This window comes from Budorcas taxicolor, chromosome 15 (assembly GCF_023091745.1).
Source record: "Budorcas taxicolor isolate Tak-1 chromosome 15, Takin1.1, whole genome shotgun sequence".
Lineage (NCBI taxonomy): Eukaryota > Metazoa > Chordata > Mammalia > Artiodactyla > Bovidae > Budorcas > Budorcas taxicolor.
The window spans coordinates 49,362,796-49,374,929 of record NC_068924.1 but is presented as its reverse complement, the minus strand read 5'-3'; the positions used below and the strand labels follow the sequence as shown (position 1 = coordinate 49,374,929).

Here is a 12,134-nt window from a genome sequence, read left to right as displayed (position 1 = left end):
AGAATTTCTGGAAGGAGAGTTTAAGTGTGAATACTGGATTCCCTGGTGGCTAGGCGGTAAAGAATCCACCTGCAATGCAGGAGATGTGGGTTCAATCCCTGGGTCAGGAAGATCCCCTAGAGTGGGAAATGGCAACCCACTCCAGAATTCCTGCCTGGGAAATCCCATGGACAGGGAAGCCTCGTGGGCTACAGTCCATGGGGTTGCAAAGAGTTGGACACAACTGAGCAGCTAAACAACAACAGCAATTTGATTTGCCATGTGTAATACTAACTGTGACTGTGACCAAGAGACTTGTCTTCTCTCAGCCCTAGTTTCCACATCTGTTAAATAGCAATCATGGTCCTTGTCATGCAGGGCTGATGCAAAGATTGGATATATATGAACTGCCAGCAACTGTGTAGATATAGTTCCTTCCATACCCATGAGCTGTGTAGAATGGGGGCCCAGGAATCTGCCAATTACTACTGTACCCCTTAGTGGCCTGCTGAACCGAGGATTGCTCCTGCAGTGATGTTTTCTGGATATTTTGACTTAGGACAGAAGAAGGAAGCATTACCTTGGGATTTCCCTTAGTGTTTCCGGCCATTTCTGTCTGTTTTCCTTGATTGTTCTCCTCTGGATTCTAAGTTCCTAGAATAGCCAGAATATTTTTCTACCTCTTAGTTTCCCAAAGTCTTAAGCAACCAGGCCACTTTTGTTTTGGCTCCTCTAAGCTTACTCTGTTTGGCCCTTGTCATTCTTCATTAGCTATTAGTATATCCTGCTTATTTTCAGTTTCCTGACACGTTGTATTTTTTTCAAGGCCAAAATAGCACCCAAATCATCTGAGGCAGAGCCCTTTATCTTGCTCACTGTAACCAGTGGGAAGCATAGTGGCCTGTGGGGTAGAAGACCCGAGTTCCAGTGCTGGCTGTGACACAAGTCTAGCTGTGTGACCTTGGGCAAGGCCCTTTCCCTCTCTGGGGCTCAAACTTCATCGCTAAAGTGAAGGATTTGAACCAAGTAAGTGGTTTCTAAGGATCTTTGAATTCTATGGTGTGAGTTTGGTCAAGTCATTTTTCTTTTAGGGGGTAATCTTAGCTTCCTCATCTGTAAAACTAAATGGATTAGCCTGAATAATTTATAGTCAATTCTAGGCCTTAGTCTTTTTTTTTTTTTTATCTGCCTGTATTACTTTCTGGAGCATTTCTGTGACAGTTAACAGCTGTGGACAGGAAACGCTTGAACACTTCTAACTTGGCAAAGATTGCTACTCCCTCTGAACCTCATCCCAGCCCATTTCCTGTGTTTACAGCGTTTGGGTTTTTCGCTTAGTGACAGGCCTGACAGGTCATACTCCAGTTCTGTCTCCATAGCCTGGTGCAGGGTAGACCAAAGTGAGTACTAATTTGGAAGTTGAGAGACAGGATTTCAGTCTCCACTCAGCTGTGTGACCTTAGGCAAATGACCTTACCTCTTAGGGTTCAATATCTTCATCTGTAAAACCAGAGAATTTAACTAGTGAGTCTTTCTGGCTCTGATATTATAGAATCTGGATACTTGCCTCTTTTTTTAAATTCCCCCTGAAGCACCCTTTGTTTAGCCTGTTTTTTCCACATACTCCACCCTGGAAGGGACCCTGGGGAGCTCCCTTCACATTTCCCATGTGAGATAAAATAAGACTAAGTAAGAAAGTCAAACTGGCATCTCAGGCCTAACTGGTAGCAAAAAGGAGTTGAGGTGGAAGGCTGGTATGACTGAATTGCCTAACAAACCAGCTGTATGGTGGGTAACCAAGTGGGCACCAATATGTATTTATTCTTATTAAGACTCTGTAGATAGATAATATCCTAGTTCCACCCTACTTTCACCATTTATGTGACTTGAGTAGATAATGTAGTGTATCTGGGCCTCAGTTTCCTCATCTTATACTGGGGATAATAAAGGTACCAATTCACAGAATAATAAAAGAGACACCGTATGTAGAAGTCGCAGCATAGTTCCTGTCTTGCTCACCCTCCCTTTCTCCCTTAGGTAGTTATAATGTCCTCAATTCTGTTCTTGCAGAAATAGTGATAGGACTCTCAAGTCCCACTCCAGAGGAGCTAACAGGCCACCTGGGATATAATTCAATTATGAGCAGAAGAAACCTTATGAGGTGGTGCCTGGCCCAGACTGGGCTCAGTGCTCTGACCTGGAGTGGTTCAGGAAGCTTTCCTGGTGGAGATGGACTTTCCCTGGGCCTTGAAGGGCCAGCAAGCCTTAAACATGAAGAGCTGGAGGGAGAGTAGGGTTAGCTACCCACCTACATTCTCTGTCAAGCCGGTGCTTTGGATAGGTCAGTTTCACATACATCTCTTCCTTCTCCCTTCAGCTAGGTAGTTATTATTCAAGAGATTTAGTTTTAAGTTTTTAAGAGAAAAAAAAATTTTAAGGCAGTAAGAAGACATAACATTTATCTAGACCAAACTAGTTTTACTTTAATCAGTGGGCAAGGTAAAGTTAGCTTGCATAATTTTAAATACTTAGAACACTGTGGTTTTTATGCTGCATTTTACAGATGAAGAAACAGTGCCTGCAAAAGGTTGAGCAACTTTTTCAGGTCAATGTTAACAAGTTACAATGACAAGTCAAAGGAGTTCTTCATGATAATTGAGTATAATCAAAACCAGGCTAGGAGATATGTATAATTTAGCAGTTCTCAGTTCTGTTTATTCACCTAAGTTTTCAGTAATCTGTAATAGTGCTTACTTTTCGGAGATGGCCTTCTTATTCCTGGCTTGCACCCTATATTCACCTCTTACGTTTAGTAGAAATTTCCAGTTCTCTAGATCTCCAGTTCTACTGTTGACTTAAATTCTACCTCCTTACCTAAACTTAGAACCCTTAATTCTTTTCCCAAATATTGATCAAACACGTACTATATGCTATGTATACCTAGAGATGGATGCAAATACTGGTTTATGCTTGGATCTTTTAGTGTAGTAATTAGACAGTTAGACAAAAACCACTTGGTAGTAATCAAACGCTTACTATGTGCCATGTTTTATTGGAAGTATTATACTTTAGATGTAGTAACTCACTTAATTTGCACAACTTTATGAGGTAGGTACGTATTATTTTCTACTTGTTTTAAGATAATGAAATGAGACGACTTCCCTGGTGGTCCAGTGGTTAGGACTCCGTGCTGCCACTGCAGGGTCCTGGGTTTGATCCCTTGTTGGGAAACTATGTAGGATTTCCACAAGCTGTGCAGTGCAGCAACAACAGCAACAACAACAACAAAACAACAGTGAAAATGAAATGAGGCATCAAGAGGTTGTCATTGGTCTAAGTGTGATGGAGGGCGGCACAGGGGATACGAGAACACAAGAGGGGCTCTAATCTAACCCTAGGAGACTCAGTGCAGAGACCTGTTAGAGGAACTGGAAAAAGCCTGAATAGAATCTTGAAACTTGAGTAGGAGTTAGTCAGGTGAAGAATGGGGCAAGGATATTGCAGGCACAGGGTACATCATGTACAAAGCTGCAGAGTGAGTCTCCTTTTTTATTTTATTTATGTAATTGAAAGTGGTTTAGTGTGGTGGGAGCGTGGGGTGTGTGTGAGTGAGTGGTAAGGGATAAGGCTAGAGAACTTGGTTAGGGACCGCCTCTTGAAGAGCCTTGTATGATTTGTTATTTTATATTCATTATATGAGCCATAGGTTTCCATTGGTTTCCAGTCTTGGGGATTTGAAGCCCTGTAAAGGTCCTTGAGGAGTGTCTTGTGAATCCATGTTATTTCCACAGTCATTTTTCAGTTGGGGGTTACTAAAAGTACAACTATTATTTATGGAGCTTTTTTGAATTACTCATTAGAGAAAAGCTAGGAATCACAGTTGTAGGAATATGGGAGCACTACAAAGAATTTTTTTAATTAAAATTTTTATTGAGGTAATTATAGATTTATTTGTGATTTTTAAGAAATAATATAGGGAGATCACTGGGAAACTTTGTGCAACTTCCCCCACAGTAGCATTTTGATAAACTGTAGTATAATATCACAACCAGAATATTGACATTAGCACAACCCACTGATCTTGTTCAGATTTCCTCAGTTTTACATGTACTTATGTGTGTGTTTGTGTGTACCAAGTTCTAGTCTGACACCATAAGGGTCATTCATATTGTTCTATTTTTTTTTTTTTAACTGCCCACATGGCTTGTGAGATCTTAGTTTCCCACGTGGGGGTGGAACCTGGGCCCTTGGCAGTTAATGCACTGAGTCCGAACCGCCGGACCACCAGAGAGTTCCTTCGTGTTGTCCTTCTGTAGTCACACCCTTCCCTCCCATTCCCCTCCATGTCCCTAGTCCCTGTACTCTTCATTTCTAAAATTCTGTCCTTTAAAAAATGTTACATAAATAGAATCATGAGTTTGTAACCTTTTGAAACTGGCTCTTTTTGCTCAGCATAATTCCCTGGACTTCACCCAAGTAGTTATGTGAATCATTCCTTCATTCCTATTTATTGCTGAGTAGTATGTAAGTACTAGAGTGTACTAGTAGTATGTAAGTACTAGAGCTTCCCTGGTGGCTCAGACGGTAAAGCATCAGCCTGCAATGCAGGAGACCGGGGTTCGATCCCTGGGTCAGGAAGATCCCTGGAGAAGGAAATGGCAACCCACTCCAGTACTCTTGCCTGGAAAATTCCATGGACGGAGGAGCCTGGTAGGCTACAGTCCACGGGGGTCACAAAGAGTTGGACATGACTGAGCTACTTCACTTCACTAGAGTGTAACCGAATGAAGGACATATAGACCTATTCCAGTTTTTGGCTATTACATGTAAAGCTTCTGTGAATATTTGTGTACAGGTTTTTATGATAACCTGGAAGTGATTTTATTCAAGACTGTGGTCTAGTCAGATCTGAATTTTAGAAAAATTACACTGACAGCTTTGGTAGAGGATGAGTTTAAGGGAAACGATAGCAGAGATGGAGAAATCAGTGAAGCTGCTACTGTAGTAACCCAGGCAAGACACATTGAGACCTGAGCTCTGTTCTCTGTGAGATGGAATGTGCTTTGCCAGAGAGGCCCTTCCTCAGAAATCATATCAGGCTTGTGCACGTGAGGGATGAGGGTCAGGGCGCGTGGACTGTGAGGAGGCTCAGGCACACTTGATCCCTTGTAGTCCCTGTTCAGAGGAGCGGCTCTGCTACCACAGCTGGGAACTGCGTCGGGTGAGGAAGGCTGTGAACCTGGTTCTTGGCGTGATCCTCAGACTGCCAGGTTTGTCAGTAGGTGTTCTTGATTATCTTCTCTCAAGAAAATAGGAAGGGGGGTCAGTTAGCTTCCTGAATTGTCCAGGTGGTGGCTTACATGGGGCAGAAAGATGGTGAGAAGCTCCTTCCTAGTCCTGGTCTCTTTTGGAGCCTAGGAATGTGTTCTCTGGTAAGACAGCCAGCAGTGGGTCTGGGAGACTTGAGGATGACCTCTTATTGCTATGGAAACTGGAATCCACATTGTTTTTACCCCACCCCATGGTGTGCCTGGCTCCTCAGTGTTTATATCTTCAAGGCATTTATCACTGTGCTCTTGGGGCCGCTGTGATAAGCACTGATTGTTGGGAGCCAGCCCAACTTCTGAACCCGAGGGTGTAATCCTAGAGGATCCACTAATAGGCTGGACATCTGCCCTGGGCACTGTGCAGAGTCCCTGTCTGGGCAGGTCCTTGGAACCTACTCCAGCATTGTTAGAAAACTCTTCTTAGCAGAACACTCTTTTGAGTTGTTCGTAATTATTTTTTTGGCCATCTCAGACCCTGACAAGTACTGGCCAGGAGACAGGAATGTTTGGGTCAGGCTCCAGGTCAGAGAATTTGGGGTGGCTTTTGAACAAGTGTGTGTTGAATTTCTCTGGGACTGTCATACTTCTTGGCTCAGATACCTTTAGAATGTAAAGAGTGTAAAGACCAATGGTGTTTAGGACCCCAGAGCTGAGAAAGCAGATCTTCCAAATTTGTCCGCAGTTTTCAGTTGTCACTAGGCCAGGTACTGTGTTGCCCAGCCCTGGGCCAGAAACAAGGGATGCCAGAAAAATCAGACTCCTCTTGCTGTAGTTGGAAACATCAGACTCACAGGTAAAAAGCAAAGACTAGAGAACTGAGAGATGAATGATTGACACTTTTATAGGGGTTTACTGTTTTTAAAGAACTTGACTGATTTTTCAGAAAATTAATCCTTAGGAGTAGTCAGAGTATAAGAAAGTTGGATTCAAAGACCTATGTCTACCACTTCTGTTATTCAGTATATATTTTAATAATTTGGGGTAGGAATGGAGGGGACCCAGGAGTATACACTGGGAGTCAGAACGACAAGAAGGCTCCTGTACCAGAAGCCTCAGTTATTGAGGTCATGGTCTGCTTGGTGGGGACTAACTGAGGATTAGCCATCTTACTCTGGAAAGAGACTTCTTGTTAGATCAAAATTTGAAGAAAAGAATACTGGGAGGAGGAAGATTGTAGAAATGGGACACAAAGGGGTGACTGAGTGCCCTCCTAGTGTCTTTTAAACTTTGTTTCTAAGTCCTAGTAGAGAAGGGGTCTTTGGCTAGTGCTGGGCACTGAAGAAGTTAAGGCAAACCCAGGAAGTTCTGTTTTACTCTTCTTGGGGAGTGGCACAAGCTCAGTTAGGGCTTCTGTGATTGCCCTTAATAGACAAAAAGAACCTGATGGAACCCATCCTGCCCACCCTCCACCCCCTGCTTTGTTGGCCTTGGAGAGTAATAGTTAGTAGTTCTAAGAAGCCCTCTTGCAAAGGCTCATCTTGGTCTATCAGCCATAATCTTGCCACATACATGGCATAGAAGTTGGTGAGGGCTCTTCCACAAGTCAGAATGGTTCTCATTAAAAAGATGACGACAAATGCTGGAGAGGGTGTGGAGAAAAGGAAACCCTCCTACACTGTGAGTGGGAATGTAAGTTGGTGCAGTCACTATGGAGAACAGTATGGTGGTTCTTGAAAAAACTAAAATAGAGTTATCGTGTGACCCAGCAATCCCACTCCTGGGTGTATATCTAGGAAAAAAACTATAATTCAAAAAGATACATGCACCTCTATTTTGATAGCAGCATTTTTAGCAATAGCCAAGGTATGGGAGCAACCTAAATGTCCATTGAAAGATAGATGGATAGAGAAGATGTGGTATACATATGCAATGGAATACTGCTACTGCTAAGTCGCTTCAGTCGTGTCTGACTCTGTGCAATTCCATAGACGGAAGCCCACCAGGCTGTCCCGTCCCTGGGATTCTCCAGGCAAGAACATTGGAGTGGGTTGCCATTTCCTTCTCTAGTGCATGAAAGTGAACAGTGAAAGTGAAGTCGCTTAGTCGTGTCCGACTCTTGGCGACCCCATGGACTGCAGCCTACCAGGCTCCTCCGTCCATGGGATTTTCCAGGCAAGAGTACTGGAGTGGGGTGCATTTGCCTTCTCCAAAATGTCCATTGACAGATGAATGGATAGAGAAGATGTGGTATACATATGCAATGGAATACTACTCAGCCATAAAAAAGAATGAAGTAATGCCATTTGCAGCAACCTAGATGGACTAGAGGTTATCACACTAAGTGAAGTAAGTCAAAAAGAGAAAGACAAATACCATATGATATCTCTTATATGTGGAATCTAAAATATGACACAAATGGACTTATCTATGAAACAGAAACAGATTCACAGACGTAGAGAGCAGACTTGTATGTGTCAAGGGGAAGGAGGGTGGGGGATGGATAGATTGGGAATTTGGGGTTAGCAGAATCAAACGATTATATACAGGATGGCTAAACACTGAGGTCCTGTTGTAAAGCACAGGGAACTATATTCAATATCCTGTGTTAAACCATAAAATTATGTGTGTATATATATCTGTAAACCATAAAATTATATATGTGTGTGTATATATATAACTGAATTACTTTGCTATATAGCAGAAATCAATACAACATTGTAAATCAACTATACTTCAATGAAATAAATTAAAAAGAGAAGTTAGTGAATCTTCTAATCTGGTTCTGACACTGCTTTTGCCAGCCCATCTAGGGCAGAACAAACCCATTGCTTGGCCTCAGTTTCCTACTCTCGTTGTATATAAAGTGAGCAGTGGCCCTTAATGCCAACCAAAGCTCTTCTAACTCTGCCATGTAGAGTTAAGAGTTTGACGAGGGATCCCAATATCTGTTACACCCGTTCTTTGCCAGGAGCTTTTGTACGACTGGCAAAAAAAGCTTTGACTTGGAGTCTTTTAATAAATCCAATTGTGTGAGATGCTGTGCTCCTTGCTCTTGGGCTGCTTTGCTTGGATAGCCTTTGCTTCTCTCCCCGCCGTCTTCTACCTGTTGTCCAGCCAGTGCTGTCTCCTGTCACTCTGGCCTCTTGACCCTGTACCATATTCTACTTCGTGTCTTTGTAACACATGAATTATGCTCATTCTAGTACTTTCTGTGAGCAAGGACTGTATTTGTTCATCTCTGGTTTTGCTCCTTCGTGTAGCAAATTCTTTTGGGTATTTGGGTATTTATTCTTTTGGGTATTTATTTGCTTATTCAACAGATGTTTATTGAAGCCCAACTTCTGTACTAAGTGCTAGAAGCTAGGATTCAGCCATGAAGATAGCCATGATTCCTGCTGCAGTGGCGCTTACAGTGTAGTGAAGAAGACAGATATTTAGCAAAATATCACATAATCACGATGGTGAAAATGTTAGAAATGAAAAATACAGAGTACTTTGGGGGATATATAATGTGGGCCTAAACTAGTTTGGCAAAGAAGATGAATCAAAGAAGATTCTTGGAAGAAGAAAATGTTTTAAGCTGAGACTAGCAGAACGAGTCACAATGTGCAGGTTAAGAAAGAGAAGAGCCTTTCATATAAAAGGAATTCTAGGTGGTTTTTAACCTGGGCTAGACATTAGCATCACCAAATAAAGAGTATAAGAAGCAACTGGACGGGTGCCTCATCCTTACTGATGGGAGTATAAAGTGATATGGCTGCTTTGGAAAACAGTTTGTCAGTTACTTAAAAAGGTAAGCGTGGCCTTGTTGTATGACCCAGCAGTTCCATCCCTAGTGGAACTTAAGGAAAAGAAAACACCTCATTTTCACTCAAGAAAAATGAAAACAAGTGTCCACACAAAGATTTATACACTGATATTAATAGCACTTTATTTGTAACAGCTAGAAATTGGTTAACGGATAAACAAGTTGTATATCCATTCAGCGGAATCCTACTCAGCAATAAATTGGAGCAAACTACTGATTCATGTGATAGCAGAGTTGAATCTTAAATCACACTGAACAAAAGAAGCCAAACACAAAAGACTACAGAGTTATGATTATATTTATTTGAAGCTCGAGAACAGGCAAGTGAAAGTCTCAGTCGAGTCCAACTCTTTGCAACCCCATAGACTGTAGCCAGCCAGGCTCCTTGATCCATGGAATTCTCTGGGCCAGAATACTGGAGTGGGTAGCCGTTCCCTTCTCCAGGGGATCTTCCCAACCCAGGGATTGAACCCAGGTCTCCCGCATTGCAGGCAGATTCTTTACTGTTTGAGCCACCAGGAAGGCCCAGAACAGGCTAAACTAATTTCTAATGATAGAAATCAGATCAGTGATTGTGTGGGGAAGAGGATGAAGGTTGGCACTGAGGAACTGAGTGGGAGCATTTTGTGACAGTGGACGTGTTCTAGATCTTAAACAGGTTAGTGTTATGTGAGTGCTTATGTTTGTCAAACACATTGGACTGTTTACACTTAAAATTTGGGACATTTTATTGTGTGCAACTGTACCCTGAAAATAACCATGCTCCATTTTAATAAATGTCAAAAAAAAGGTAACACTTACCTATGATGTTGAAAGTCAGAATAGTGTGGGGTCCTGGTAGTACTAATTGGAAAAGGGAAAGGGAGAGAGTCTTCCTAGAGTGTTAGGAATGCTCTGTATCTTGACTTTGGTGGAAGTTTAAAGGATATATATATTATATATAATTATATAAATATAAGTTTATATAATTATAAACTTATACATAATATATATACAAGTTAATTGATCCTTATATTTTTAAAATTTAGTGATTGATGGATTTATGGCTGTGTTGGGTCTTTGTTGTTGTTCATGGGCTTTCTCTAGTTGAAGCAAGCCAGGGCTGCTCTCTAGTTGCAGTGCCCAGGCTTCTCATTGTGGTGTCTTCTCTTGTTGTGGAACATGGGCTCTATAGTGCTGGCTCAGCAGTTGTGGTGCATAGACTCAGTTGCCCTGCAGCACGTGGGATCTTCTTGGAACAGGGACTGAACTTGTGTCCCTTGCATTGGCAGGTGGATTCTTAACCACTGGACCATAAGGGAAGTCTAGTCCTTAGGTTTATTTATGCACTTATTTTAGGTGTGTTATTTCTATTTATTTTTGAGTATTTATTTATTTGGCTGTGTCGAGTCTTAGTTGTGGTACGTGGGCTCTTTCATTGCAGTGCACAGATTCTGTAATTGTGGCACACAGACTTAGCTGCTCTGTGGCATGTAGAATCCTCTCAGACCAGGGATCGAACCTGAGTCCTCCACATTGCAAGGTGGATTCTTAACCAACAGACCACCAAGGAAGTCCCCTATGTGTGTTAGTTCTCAATTAAAGAAGAAAAAGAGAAAAACCCTGCCCCTAAACCCATACCTTGGTCTCAACCATAGAGATACTGGGGCCTTGATGTCAGCAGTTTAAGAGCTCCTTAAGTGATACTAATACGCAGCCAGAGCTGAGAATCCCTGTGCTGTGTAGAAAGGAGAGAAGAAACTGGACCCATCAGAGGAGGGTTACACAAAGCAGGAGAAGTTGCTGAACATGAGACCAGAAAGGTAGTAGGTGACAGATTGTTCTGGGCCTGGCAGGTCACAGTAGGGAAGTTGAACTTTATCTTGAGAATAATGAAAAGCGTTTGAAGGGTTGTAGGAAGTAAGAGGACTTGTGCAGATGTGCAGCTGGTATGTACTAGCACTGCCTATAGCCAGCATTCCTGTTGACTGCTCATTAAGTATTTAGAATATCTCAGCTGAGAGTGACATGCTGTGTGGAGAATGAGGTTTGAAATAGTTGAGGAATGTTGAACTGGGTTTGGTGATTGAATGAACGTGCCAACTGAGGGAGTGAGATGTTAAGGTTTCTGACACAAACAACTGGTGAAGTAGGAAGTTTGGGGGAAAAGTAATGAGTTGAGGTTTAGACATTATGAGTTGAAGTGCCTGTTGGACATCCATGTGGAGATGTTTAGTAGGTAGTTGGAGTCTGGGTTTCTGTGGGCCAAAAGTGAAACTTAAACCAGAAACATCATTTTGTTTTTTGGGAGTTGGTAATACCTAGTAATTTCTTCAAATGGTAGTTGAAGGTATGAGGAGAGAGAGGATTATTTAGAAGAGAGTACAGTATGAGAAGAGAGACTAGAACTAAACCCAAATTCTTTGAAACTCCAACGTTTATTTTTTTTTTCCTTCTTCCCACTTATTCTTTTTATTTTTATTTTTACTTTATTTTACTTTTCAATACTGTATTGGTTTCGACATACATTGACCTGAATCCACCACGGGTGTACATGTGATCCCAACATGAACCCCCCTCCCACCTCCCTCCCCACAATATCCCTCTGGGTCATCCCCATGCACCAGCCCCAAGCATGCTGTATCCTGCATCAGACATAGACTGGTGCTTCGATTCTTACATGATAGTATTTTTTTGTTTGGTAGTCAGGTAGAAAGAAGAATTCTGTACATTAAGAAAGGCAAAGATTCATTTATCTGTTCATTCATTCATGCAGCAAATCTATATTGAATACCTAATATGTGCCAGGCACTGTATGGGTCCCTGAGGATACTGCAGCATACAAAAAAAGTCCCTGCTTGTGAACCTTGCATCTATTGGAGGGAGACAGACAATAAGCAAATCAGTGAACAAATGTATCATGTGAGGTGGTAGTAGGTGCTACATTCAGTTCAGTTCAGTCGCGTTCAACTCTTTGCGACCCCATGGACTGCAGGACGCTAGGCCTCCCTGTCCATCACCAACTCGCAGATCTTGCTCAAACTCATGTCCATAGAGTCAGTGATGCCATCCAACCATCTCATCCTCTGTCGTTCCCTTCT

General features: G+C 42.2%; 1 protein-coding gene across 7 annotated transcripts in view; it reads left to right on the top strand.

The window, feature by feature from the left end:
- STIM1 (stromal interaction molecule 1) overlaps nt 1-12,134 on the top strand; it is a 196,731-nt gene that overhangs the window by 94,127 nt on the left and 90,470 nt on the right. Inside the window, exon 1 of one of the 7 annotated variants that reach the window (XM_052653284.1) lies at nt 5,170-5,257. The exons of 5 other annotated variants lie outside the window; for them this stretch is intronic. The gene's annotated coding sequence lies outside the window, so the exon portion shown is untranslated. Of the gene's footprint in view, nt 1-5,169; nt 5,258-12,134 lie in introns of those variants that run through there. One more of the 7 variants, XM_052653282.1, reaches the window with a different exon arrangement.